Below are 12,058 nucleotides of genomic sequence, written 5' to 3' on the forward strand. Positions count from 1 at the left end.
TAAGGATCTGCTAAAGTTGTTTTTTCACAGATGAGGAAACTGAGGGTCAGAGAGTTTAAGTTGTACAGTCAGTCCTCAGTGAGGCTGGAACCCAAAGCCAGCCTTGCCCGACACCAAGGTCTGAACTCTTAACTAATGAACTGCAGCAAGGGGTGAGAATCCACTCTAGCTGACAGGCTGCCTCTGGTAAGGTACCCATTTTATGGATGAACTAGCAGGAGCTTTGGCGACTTGTTCAAAACCCTGTTGCTAAGGAGTGGGTGCCTAAAAAGGCAATCCTAGCATACGGGAACCGGAAGGCATCTCAGACTTGTCCAATACACAGCTCATATTCCTGACAGGGAAACGGTGGTCCAAAGAGGGCTGGGGCCCAGCCACCTGCTGAAGCTCGTTCTCAGTCATCATGGGCTGCATACGTACCCCAGTGATATGAAGACCCCCCCAACATGTGAGTTCCATGGAACTTTTGAGAGGAAATGGAAGGTGACTTGGAGAACAGCAATTATATAGTGTTAGTGTTAGTCGCTCAGTCATGCCCGACTCTTTGCGACCCCATGGACTGCAGCCCACCAGGCTTCTCTGTTCATGGGATTTTCCAGGCAAGGATACTGGAGTGGGTTGCCATTTTCTTCTCCAAGGGATCTTCCTGACCCAGGGATTGAACCCAGGTCTCCTGCACTGCAGGCAGATTCTTTGCCAACTGAGCTAAAATTACATAAAAGGACCCAGGTTTTCACCCAGAGGCTCATAAGAGAACTGCCTTGCTGTGCTGTGCTTAGTTGCTCAGTTGTGTCCGACGCTTTGCGACCCCACGGACTCTGCCAAAATTTCCAGCTGGAATTTCCCAAGGTGGAGGAGGGGCGGAATGAAGCCTAAGTCAGCCCAGGTCACAGTCTTCTGGGTCCTCACTGGATGAGCCCCTGAAACCCCAGCGTCTCAGCTGTGCACCTGAATGATGTGGGTGCCACTCTCCTCTCCAGGTCTCCCAGTCCAAGAAGCTAGGAGACTAATCGGCTGTGACCCTGATGTTGAAGCGAGTCTAACGTTCTGAGCTCACGCATTCGACCAGACTTATTAGGCTTCTAGTTGATGCAGGCAGCCCTGCACCAGGGTACAGCCTTGAATAAGAGAAACATGCCCACCCTCATGGCTCTCCCAGTCCCAAGGTCTAGTTCTCAGTCTAAGTCAAATGTGAGGAGTCTATGAGAGCCTTATTCACACAAGAGTGGTTCTCTCAGACCCTTGATGTTTCTGGAAGAACGGAGGAAGAAAGAGGGGTGTGCAGAGAGGTGGGGGGGGTCACACAAGGTCACACACTAGTTTTCATGTACACTTCCAGCATGGGTCAATGTGTACACCTGGGATCTATCACCTGGGATCTATCACTGAAGAACTATGACCATCACACTGAAGAACTATGGACAGAGGTTCATAACATTGTACAGGAGACGGTGACCAAAACCATCCCAAAGAAAAAGAAATTCAAGAAGGCATTTGTGGTTGTCTGAGGAGGCCTTACAAATAGCAAAGGAAAGAAGAGAAGCAGAAGGTAAGGGAGAAAGGGGAAGATATACCCAACTGAATGCGGAGTTTCAGAGAAGAGCAAGGAGATATAAGAAAGCCTTCTTAAGTGAACAATGCAAAGAAATAGAGGAAAACAATAGAATGGGAAAGACTAAAGATTTCTTCAAGAAAATTGGAGATACCAAGGGAACATTTCATGCAAAGATGGGCACAATAAAGGACAGAAATGGCAAGGACCTAACAGAAGCAGAAGAAATTAAGAAGAGGTAGAAAGACTGCACAGAAGAACTATACACTGATCAATATGAATGCCTTAAAATATCAGTGCTAATAGGGAGGAAACACTAGTCTCTTTCAGTGGGCCATCCACCCAAGCATCCCAAATGTTCTGTGAACATTCATTCACTAAGTGAAAGCTGCTCAGCTGTGTCTGACTCTTTGCTACCCCATGGACTGTAGTCCATGGAATTCTCCAGGCCAGAATACTGGAGTGGGTAGCCTTTCCCTTCTCCAGGGGATCTTCCCAACCTAGGGATAGAACCCAGGTCTCCCACATTGCAGGTGGATTCTTTACCAGTTGAGCCACAAGGGAACCCCAAGAATATTGGCGTGGTAGCCTATCCCTTCTCCAGCAGATCTGCCAGACCCAGGAATCGAACTGGGGTCTCCTGCATTGCAGGCAGATACTTTACCAACTGAGCTATCAGGCAAGCCCATCTTGACCTTTATACTCCTCATCTGAGAAGTGAGTGGATTCCTGAGTGGGTCCCCTCAATCTCTGAGTTCAGTAATCCTCTAAAGGATTTGTCTGAAGTTTAGAGCTTCTCCATTTCATTCATTAAGCCCCAATTAAAGAGTTGTTGACTGAAAATATATTTATTGCATACCTTCAACTGGTTACTGGTGTCCTGATTGTGACTTAACCCCTGCTATCATCATGTTCAAACTACATGACAAGAGGATGGTTAGAAAATCGGGTTCATCCAGGGACGGAACTGCTGGGACCACGGTCTGCTGGGGACATCGATTCTAAGGACTCTGAATGGGTCCTCAGGTCCATTCTCTGTCCTGTGGCTTCTTTGTATGCTGGGAACTTACTAAGAGGGACCATGCCTGCCAAACTCATCCAGAAGATCGGCAGTGGCCTGGTTACCACTCCTGCAGTCTTAAGTCTTGACTTTTACACTTCTCATCTGAGAAGTGAGTGGGTCCCTGAGGTCCCTCCAAGCTCTGAGTTCAGTAATCCTCTAAAGGATGAGTCTGAAGTTTAGAGCTTCTCCACTTCCTTCTGCCTTCTACTAGAGGAAATTTCCTCCTGGGGGAGGCACTGCTGGGCTAAATTCTGTGTTGGCATGGCGGTGGGGGGGAAGGTGATCTACCATATATTGAGCAAGGGCCAACTATGGGTCAGGCAGAGGCTGGGCCATCAGTGGCAATTCCTTGTCAGCATTTCCCAGGGCATGGTGGGGCGTCGTTGCGGGGCAGCGATGGGATTGGGTGGTTGACATGGAGACCTGAGATTCTCTGCACATCTTAGAACCACAGGCAGGAGCAGTAGCCCCCACTTCAGTTCAGGATTGGGATGGGATGGCAACAAAAAAGAAAGAACAGGACCAGCTCGTAGTGAGGGACCCTATGGAGCTGTTTGAAAAGCAGAGAGAGAGAGAGAGAGAGAGAGAGAGAGAGAGAGAAAGAGAGGGCTTCCTTGGTGGTACAGTGATTGAGCGAGCATCCACCTGCCAATGCAGGGGACCCAGGCTCCATCCCTGGTCTGGGAGGATTCCACATGACTCGGGACAACTAAGCCCATGGGCCACAACTACTGAAGCCCCTGAGCCTAGAGCCTGTGCTCTGCTACAAGAGAAGCCCCTGAAATGAGAAGTCCGAACACAGCAGCAAAACTAGAGAAAGCCCAAGCGCAGCAACAAAGCCCTGGCACAGCCAAAACTGAATGAATGAAAAAGTTAAAAACAAAGAGAGAAGGAGAGTCAGGCCACAAATGTGGAGTTTTGAAGAGCATATCCGTAACGGGGAGTCCTGAGACCGGGTAAGTCATCATGCTACTCCTATATTACTTCTTTCTTTTTTTGGCCATGCCACGTGGCTTGCAGGATCTCAGTTCCCTGACCAGGGATTGAACCCAGGCCACAGCAGTGAAAGCACCAAATCCTAACCACCAGACCACCAGGGAACTCCCTACTCCTATGGTATTTCTTGCTTTTATTTCTCAAAATATAATGGGACATGTGGTATCTCTGCTTGTATTCAGGCTACACCTATGACAGAAATCCAGCTGAATCTGCTCAGGGAAAATGGGAAACTTATGAACTCAGTGCATGCATGCATGCTAAGTCACTTCAGTCGTGTCCAACTCTTTGCAACCCCATGAACTACAGCCTGCCAGGCTCCTCTGTCCATGGGATTCTTCAGGCAAGAATACTGGAGTGGGTTGCCAAGCCCTCCTCCAGGGGATCTTCCCCACCCAGGGATGGAACCCTCGTCTCTTACATCTCCTGTGTTGGCAGGCGGGTTCTTTACTGCTAGAGCCACCTGGGAAGTCCTGTGAGCTCAAGTGTGAAACCAAATAGTGACAGGGCAGGAGTGGAGCACACCTCAGTGAGGTCGTCCAAGTCTCTAGCTGTTCCTGCCTGCTTCTTTCTGCTTCTAAAGAATAACCCTGGCTCACCCCTCTCCACTCTCTATGTGGTTTCCTTGGGGAGGTGGAGAGGGGTGACTTTGTAAAATATTTTTATTGGTGTATAGTTGATTTAAAATGTTTTGTTAGTTTCAGGTGTACAGCAACGTGAATCAGTTATACATACACATATATCCACTCGTTTTTAGATTCTTTTTCCACATAGGCCATTTCAGAGTACTGAGTAGAGTTCCTATGTCAACCGCAGTCCCCCAATTTATCTTTCTTCCCCTTATGAAAAGGGTGATTTTTAAAATACTAATTTTTTTCCTTTAATGGTCACGAATGTATTTATTTTTTCATCTTCTTGAGTAAACTTTAATCATCTCTATTTTTCTATAAATTCTCTATTTCATGTTTTCATACATAGTGGCATAAAGTTGCTCATAGTATATGATTCTTAAATCTTCTATATATGTAGTTTCATCCTCCTTTCATTCTTAGTATTAGATATTTGTGCCTTTTTTCTTCTTTCCTTGATTAATTTTGCTTGACGTTTGTATTTTTGCCTTTTCAAAGAAACAACTTTTAGCTTTGTTGATCATTTTTGTGATTGCTTCCTTTTCATTTGTGCTTTTTACTGTTTACTGCCTTCAACTGTTTTTTTTGTAAGCTTCTTTAGTTGAAAGCTTTACTCCTTTATGTTTAAATCATTCTTGTTTTAGCGTAAATGCACTTAAGAGTATACATTTCTCTACAAGTGTCATTGTGGCTCCATTCTACAAGTCTTGTTTTGTATTTTTTTCTTTATCCTCAGTACCAAATATTTCATAATTCCCATTGCAATTTCTGTTGATGTCTTTGGGCGGGGGTACTCAGTAAACAACTTCCCTTTCCTCTCTCAAATGCCTAGATTCTGAACTCAGAGACAAGGTGAAGAGTGAGGGAAGGGTTTTGTGTTTGTTTTTTAACTGATTAAGAGAAGGTTGGAAGATGAGGATGAGGGTAGATGTGACAGCCAAATGGGTTTCCTAATACTGGTGACTGCAGCCATGAAATTAAAAGATGTTTGCTCTTTGGAAGGAAAGCTATGACAAACTTCGACACCATATTAAAAGCAGAGACATTACTTTGCTGACAAAGGTCCCTGTAGTCAAAGCTATGGTTTTTCCAGTAGTCATGTATGGATGTGAGAGTTGGTCCATAAAGAAGTCTGAGCACCGAAGAATTGACACTTTTGAACGGTGGTGCTGGAGAAGACTCCTGACAGTCCCTTGGACAGCAAGTAGATCAAACCAGTCAATCCTAAAGGAAATCAGCCTTGAATATTCATTGGAAGAACTGATGCTGAAGCTGAAGCTCCAATACTTTGGCCACCTGATGCGAAAAGCCGACTCATTGGAAAGACCCTGATGCTGGGAAAGATTGAAGGCAGAAGGAGAAGAGGGCAATAGAGGATGAGATGGTTACACAGCATCACTAACTCAGTGGACGAGTTTGAGCAAACTCCAGGAGATAGTGAAGGACAGGGAAGCCTGGTGTGCTGCAGTCCGTGGGATGCAAACAGTCGGACATGACTTAGTGACTGTACAATAACGAATATTGAAAATGGGGATTTGGCAACCTAAACCCCTAGTCTCTGTGATGCTGTGGGTGGTGGATGGGGGACAGAGCATGAACACTGCCTATAAGCAGCTCACTCCCAAGAAGAGAAAGGAAGTTGGTAAATCAAGGAAGTCCATTTTATTTTCCCCACATTGACAGCTGAGTTACTCTTCCTCCGTGGGGCAGAGAGAGACTGGGAGTGCTACACTAATTTAGCTCCCTCCACAAAGAAGGAAACATAAGGATTGGAAAGAAATGTTCCTACAAGTCTGCTTTTTAGTTTTCAAAGTTACAGCTGTTGTTAGTCTGCCTTTGCTATTGTTGTTGACTTCTAATTTTGCTGCTCTGTGGGTAGCAATGTGGGTACCTGCATTATGGTCTGCTTTACATTCACTTCAAAATTTGCTCAGGCTTTCATTTACGATCCAACACAAGGACAATTTTTTGAAATAACTGTTCATGTATTCATGACAACTATGAACCTAATCCATTTGTGATTCCTCAAACTAAGTCTTCCAGTCTTTGCTTTACTTATTTCAAGGTTAGTAGTTACATATAAAAAGCTTATTACTAGCGAGTCTTTTTGGTGATTTGTGACTTTAATCATCCTCTAGTTCAGTCACTCAGTCGTGTCCGACTCTGCGACCCCATGGACTGCAGCACACCAGGATTCCCTGTCCATCACCAGCTCCTGGAGTTTGCTGAAACTCAAGTCCATCGAGTCAGTGATGCCATCCAACCATCTCGTCCTCTGTCGCCCACTTCTCCTGCCTTCAATCTTTCCCAGCATCAGGGTTTTTCCAAACAGTCAGTTTTTGGCCTCAGATGGCCAAAGTATTGGAGTGTCAGCTTCAGCGTCAGTCCTTCCAATGAATATTCAGGACTGATTTCCTTTAGGATGGACTGGTTTGATTTACTTGCTGTCCAAGGGGCTCTCAAGAGTCTTTTCCAACACCATAGCTCAAAACCATAAATTCTTCAGCGCTCAGCTTTCTTTATGGTCCAACTCTCACATCCATACATGACTACTGGAAAAACCATAGCTTTGACTAGACGGAACTTTGTGGGCAAAGTAATGTCTCTGCTTTTTAATATGCTGTCTAGGTTGGTCATAGCTTTTCTTCCAAGGAGCAAGTGCCTTTTGATTTCAAGGCTGCAGTCAATATCTGCAGCGATTTTGGAGCCCAAGAAAAGAAAGTCTGCCACTGTTTTCACTGTTTCCCCATCTATTTGCCATGAAGTGATGGGACCAGATGCTATGATCTCAGTTTTTTGAATGTTGAGTTTTAAGCCAGCTTTTTCACTCTCTTCTTTCACTTTCAACAAGAGGCTCTTTAGTTCCTCTTCACTTTCTGCCATAAGGGTGGTGTCATCTGCGTATGTGAGATTATTGGTATTTCTCCTGGCAATCTTGAGTCCAGCTTGTGCTTCATCCAGCCCTGCATTTTGCATGATGTACTCTGCATATAAGTTAAAAAAAAGCAGGGTGACAACATACAGCTTTGACCTACTCCTTTCCCAATTTGGAACCAGTCTGTTGTTCCATGTCCAGTTCTAACTGTTGCTTCTTGACGTGCATACAGATTTCTCAGGAGGCAGGTAAGGTGGTCTGGTATTCCCATATCTTTCAGAATTTTCCACAGTTTGTTGCGATCTACACAGTCAAAGGTTTTGGCATAATCAATAAAGCAGAAGTGCATTTTTTTCTGAAATTCTCTTGCTTTTTCTATGATCCAAAGGATGTTTGCAATTTGATCTCTGGTTCCTCTGCCATTTCTAAATCCAGCTTGAACATCTGGAAGTTCACAGTTAATGTACTGTTGAAGCCTGGCTTGGAGAATTTTGAGCATTACTTTGCTAGCATGTGAAATGAGTGCAATTGTGCAATAATTTGAGCATTCTTTGGCATTGCCTTTCTTTGGGATTGGAGTGAAAACTGACCTTTTCCAGTCCTGTGGCCACTGCTGAGTTTTCCAAATTTGCTGGCATATTGAGTGCAGCACTTTAACAGCATCATTTTTAGGATTTGAAATAGCTCAACTGACTTCCCAACCTGGGAAGCTGGCAAAGGGACTGAGAACCCCCCGAGAATTTGACTTCGGAGGCCACTGGGATTTGATTACATAATTTATATAGGAGTAGGGAAACAGACTCTTGCAGGGCAGAAACAAAACCTTGTGAGCACCAGGACCCAGGAGAAAGGAGCAGTGACCCCACAAGAGACTTACCCAGACTTGCCTGTGAGTGTCCAGGAGTCTCCAGTGGATGCATGGGTCGGCAGTGGCCTGCTGCAGGGTCAGGGGCACTGAGTGCAGCAGTGCATGCATGGGGCCTTTTGAAGGAGGGGCCCCATTATCTTCATTTCCTCCACCATAGCTTGGTCTCAGGTCAAACAATAGGGAGGGAACACAGCCCAGCCCATCAACAGAAAATTGGATTAAAGATTTACTGAGCATGGCCCCGCCCACCAGAACAGACCCAGTTTCCCCCACAGTCAGTCTCTCCCATCAGGAAGCTTCCATAAGCCTCTCATCCTTATCCCTCAGAGGGCAGACAGAATGAAAATCACAATCATAGAAAACTAATCAAACTGATCACATGGACCACAGCCGTGTCTAACTCAATGAAACTATGAGCCATGCCATGTAGGACCACCCAAGACAGATGGGTCATGGTGGAGAGTTCTGACAAAACGTGGTCCACTTGAGAAGGGAATGGCAAACCACTTCAGTATTCTTGCCTTGAGAACCCCATGAACAGTATGAAAAGGCAAAAAGATAGGACACTGAAAGATGAACTCCCTAGGTCGGTAGGTGCCCAGTATGCTACTGGAGATCAGTGGAGAAATAACTCCAGAAAGAATGAAGAGATGGAGCCAAAGCGAAAACAACTCCCAGTTGTAGGTGTGACTGGTGATGGAAGTAAAGTCTGATGCTATAAAGAACAATATTGCATAGGAATCTGGAATGTTCGGACCATGAATCAAGGTAAATTAGAAGTGGTCAAACAGGAGATGGCAAGAGTGAACATAGACATTTTAGGAATTAGTGAACTAAAATGGACAGGAATGGGCGAATTTAATTCAGATGACCATTATATCTACTACTGTGGGCAAGAATCCTTACAAGAAATGGAGTAGCCATCATGGTCAGCAAAAGAGTCCAATATGCAGTACTTGGGTGCAATCTCAAAAATGACAGAATGATCTCTGTTCATTTCCAAGGCAAACCATTCATTATCACAGTAACCCAAGTCTATGCCCCAATCAGTAATGCTGAAGAAGCTGAAGTTGAACGGTTCTATGAAGACCTACAAGACCTTTTAGAACTAACACCCAAAAAGATGTCCTTTTCATCATGGGGGACGGGAATGCAAAAGTAGGAAGTCAAAAGATACCTGGAGTAACAGGCAAATTTGGCCTTGGAGTACAAAATGAAGTAGGGCAAAGGCTAACAGAGTTTTGCCAAGAGAACGCACTGGTAAAGCAAGTCAGCCCATTTTATTTTCCCCACAATGACCAGCTGAGTTACTCTTCGTCCAGGGGACAGAGAGAGACTGGGAGTGCTACACTAATTTAGCTCCCTCCACAGAGAAGGAAACATAAGGATTGGAAAGAAATGTTCCTACAACAAGTGTGCTTTTTAGTTTTCAAAGTCATAGCTGTAGTTAGTCTGCCTTTGCTATTTTTGTTGACTTCTAATTTTGCTGCATTGTGGGTAGAGAATGTGGTCTGCTTTACATCCATTTCAAATTTTGCTCAGGCTTTCATTTATGACCCAACACAGGGACAACTTTTTAAATAAATGTTCATATATTCATAACAACTATGAAGCCATTCCTTTTGTGATTCCTCAATTCAAACTAATTCTTTCAGTTTTTGCTTTACTTATTTCAAGGTTAGTAGTTATGTATGAAAAGCTTCTTACTGGCTAGTCTTTTTGGTGATCTGTGACTTTAACCATCTTCTCATCTCCCTCTTTGTCTTTTTGTAGTATTTCTTGGCCTTAGGTGTATTTTGCTTGATATTAATATTCTACATCAGCCTTCTTTTGGTTACTATTTGCCTGGTATATCTTTTCCCATTATTTTATTTTCAGTCTTTCCTTTTTCTTTTGCTTTAGAGAGTTCCTTCTAACCAACAAGCTATTGTATTTTGTTTTGATCCAATATGACGTTCCCTGTCTTTAAGGAGACAAATGAAATCGGTTTACATTCATAATGACTGTTGATATATTCAGACTTACTTCTACCATTTTATTTTGTGTTCTCATTACACTACCTCTTTAAATTATTATTTCTCATGTGTTAGCATCCACAGACAGAAGAGCCTGACAGGCCGCAGTCCATGGGGTCGCAAAGAGTCAGACACGACTGAGCAACTAAGTACAGCACACAGCATCTATTAAACTTACAGTCCTCTTTATTATCCTTTTTTTCTTTGATAGTTTTGAAATTATAGATGTATTTCCGTTGTTTAACTGGTTTCGCTTAAACTTTTGACATTGATACTCAGGTATATATTTTCCCAACAATGTCCAAAGCTGTGCTGTCCAATAGAAATATAATGAGTCCCATTATTATTTAAAATTTTCTAGTGTCCATATTAAAAAGAAATAGGTGAAATTAATTTTAATAACATGCTTTATTTAACATGATATATCAAAAGGAGTATTTCAGAGTATAATCAATGTAAGATTATTAATAAAGTAGTTTATATTTTCTGGCTAAATCTTGAAATCTGTGTAGTTTATACTTACCAGCACATCTCATTTTGCTTTTTTGTTTTGTTTGTTTTTTACTCTTGTCTGTTCTATTTTATTCTATTATTTTAATTTTTTTAACTTTTTATTTGGCTGCATCAGATCGTAGTTGTAGCACGTGGGATCTTTTGCCGTGGCCCACCAATTCTCTAGTTGTGGCTCGTGGGCTTCTCTTGTTGTGGGATGCAGGCTTAGTTGCTCTGTGACATGTGGGATGTTAGTTCCCAACAAGGGATCAAACCTAAGTCCGTTGCATTGCAAGGGGGATTCTTAACCACTGGATCACCAGGCAAGTCCCTAAACTTTTTATTTTATCTTGGAGTATAGCCAGTTAATTGTTGTGATAGTTTCAGGTGGACAGCAAAGGGACTCAGCCATACATATACATGTATCTCCATTCAGTTTAGTTGCTCAGTCATGTCTGACTCTTTGTGACCCCATGGACTGCAGCACTCCAGGCCTCCCTGCCCATCGCCAACACCCAGAGTCTGCTCAAACTCAGGTCCATCGAGTCAGTGATGCCATCCAACCGTCTCATTCTCTGTCTTCCCCTTCTCTTCCTGCCTTCAATCTTTCCCAGCATCAGGGTCTTTTCCAATGAGTCATTTCTTCGCTGTTACGTATATCATTGAGCAGAGTTCCCTGTCTGTACAATGTGTCATTGGTTGTTATCCATTTAAAATATAGTAGTGTTCACATGTTGATCCAAAATTCCCTAACTGTCCCTTTCCCCCATCCTGCCTCCCCTGCTAACCATAAGTTTATTGTCTAAGTCTGTGAGTCTGTTTCTGTTTTGTAAATAAGTTCATTTGAATAATTTCTTGTTACAATGTGCATATAAGGGATGTCATACAATATTTCTCTTTGTCCGACTTACTTCACTCAGTATGAGAGTCTCTAGGTCCATTGACGTTGCTGCAAATGGCGGTATTTCATTCTTTTTAATGGCCAAGTAATATTCCATGATATATGTACTGCATCTTCTTTATCCATTTCTCTGGATATGTGATTTGCAAATATTTTCTCTCAACCTGTAGTTTATCTTTTCTCCTAACAGTGTCTTTTAAAAGCTTAATTTATTTGGCTGCATCAGCTCTTAATTGCAGCATGCGGGATCTTCACTGTGCCATGTACCATCCTTCACTGTGGAGCATGGACTCTTTAGTTTTGGTGCATAGACCCAGTAGTTGTGGCCCACAGGCTTAGCTGCTCAGCAACATGTGTGATCTTAGCTCCCTGACCAAGGATCAAATCCATGTCCCCTGGATTACAAGGAGAATTCTTAACCACTAGACCACCAGGAAAGTCCCCAACAGTGTCTTTTACAGAAGCAAAGCTTAACATTTTTGATATAACATAATTTATCATTTTTTTCTTTTATTTGTTGTTGCTCAGTTACTAAGTCGTGTCTGACTCTTTGCAACCCCATGGATGGCAGCCCGCCAGGATTCCCTGTCCCTCACTGTCTCCCAGAGTTTGCTGAAATTCACATCCGTTGAGTCAGTGATGCCATCCAACCATCTCATCCTCTGCT

At 43.4% G+C, this 12,058-nt stretch overlaps 1 non-coding gene across 1 annotated transcript; it reads right to left on the reverse strand.

Moving 5' to 3' along the window:
* Positions 1–2,161: 2,161 nt before the first annotated feature.
* TRNAC-GCA (transfer RNA cysteine (anticodon GCA)) lies at positions 2,162–2,234 on the reverse strand. Its single transcript has one exon. It is a non-coding gene; the product is annotated as a tRNA-Cys (tRNA).
* Positions 2,235–12,058: the final 9,824 nt, after the last annotated feature.

This window comes from Giraffa tippelskirchi, chromosome 4, assembly GCF_054371585.1.
Source record: "Giraffa tippelskirchi isolate mGirTip1 chromosome 4, T2T-mGirTip1v1.2.pri, whole genome shotgun sequence".
In the NCBI taxonomy this organism is placed as follows: Eukaryota; Metazoa; Chordata; class Mammalia; order Artiodactyla; family Giraffidae; genus Giraffa; species Giraffa tippelskirchi.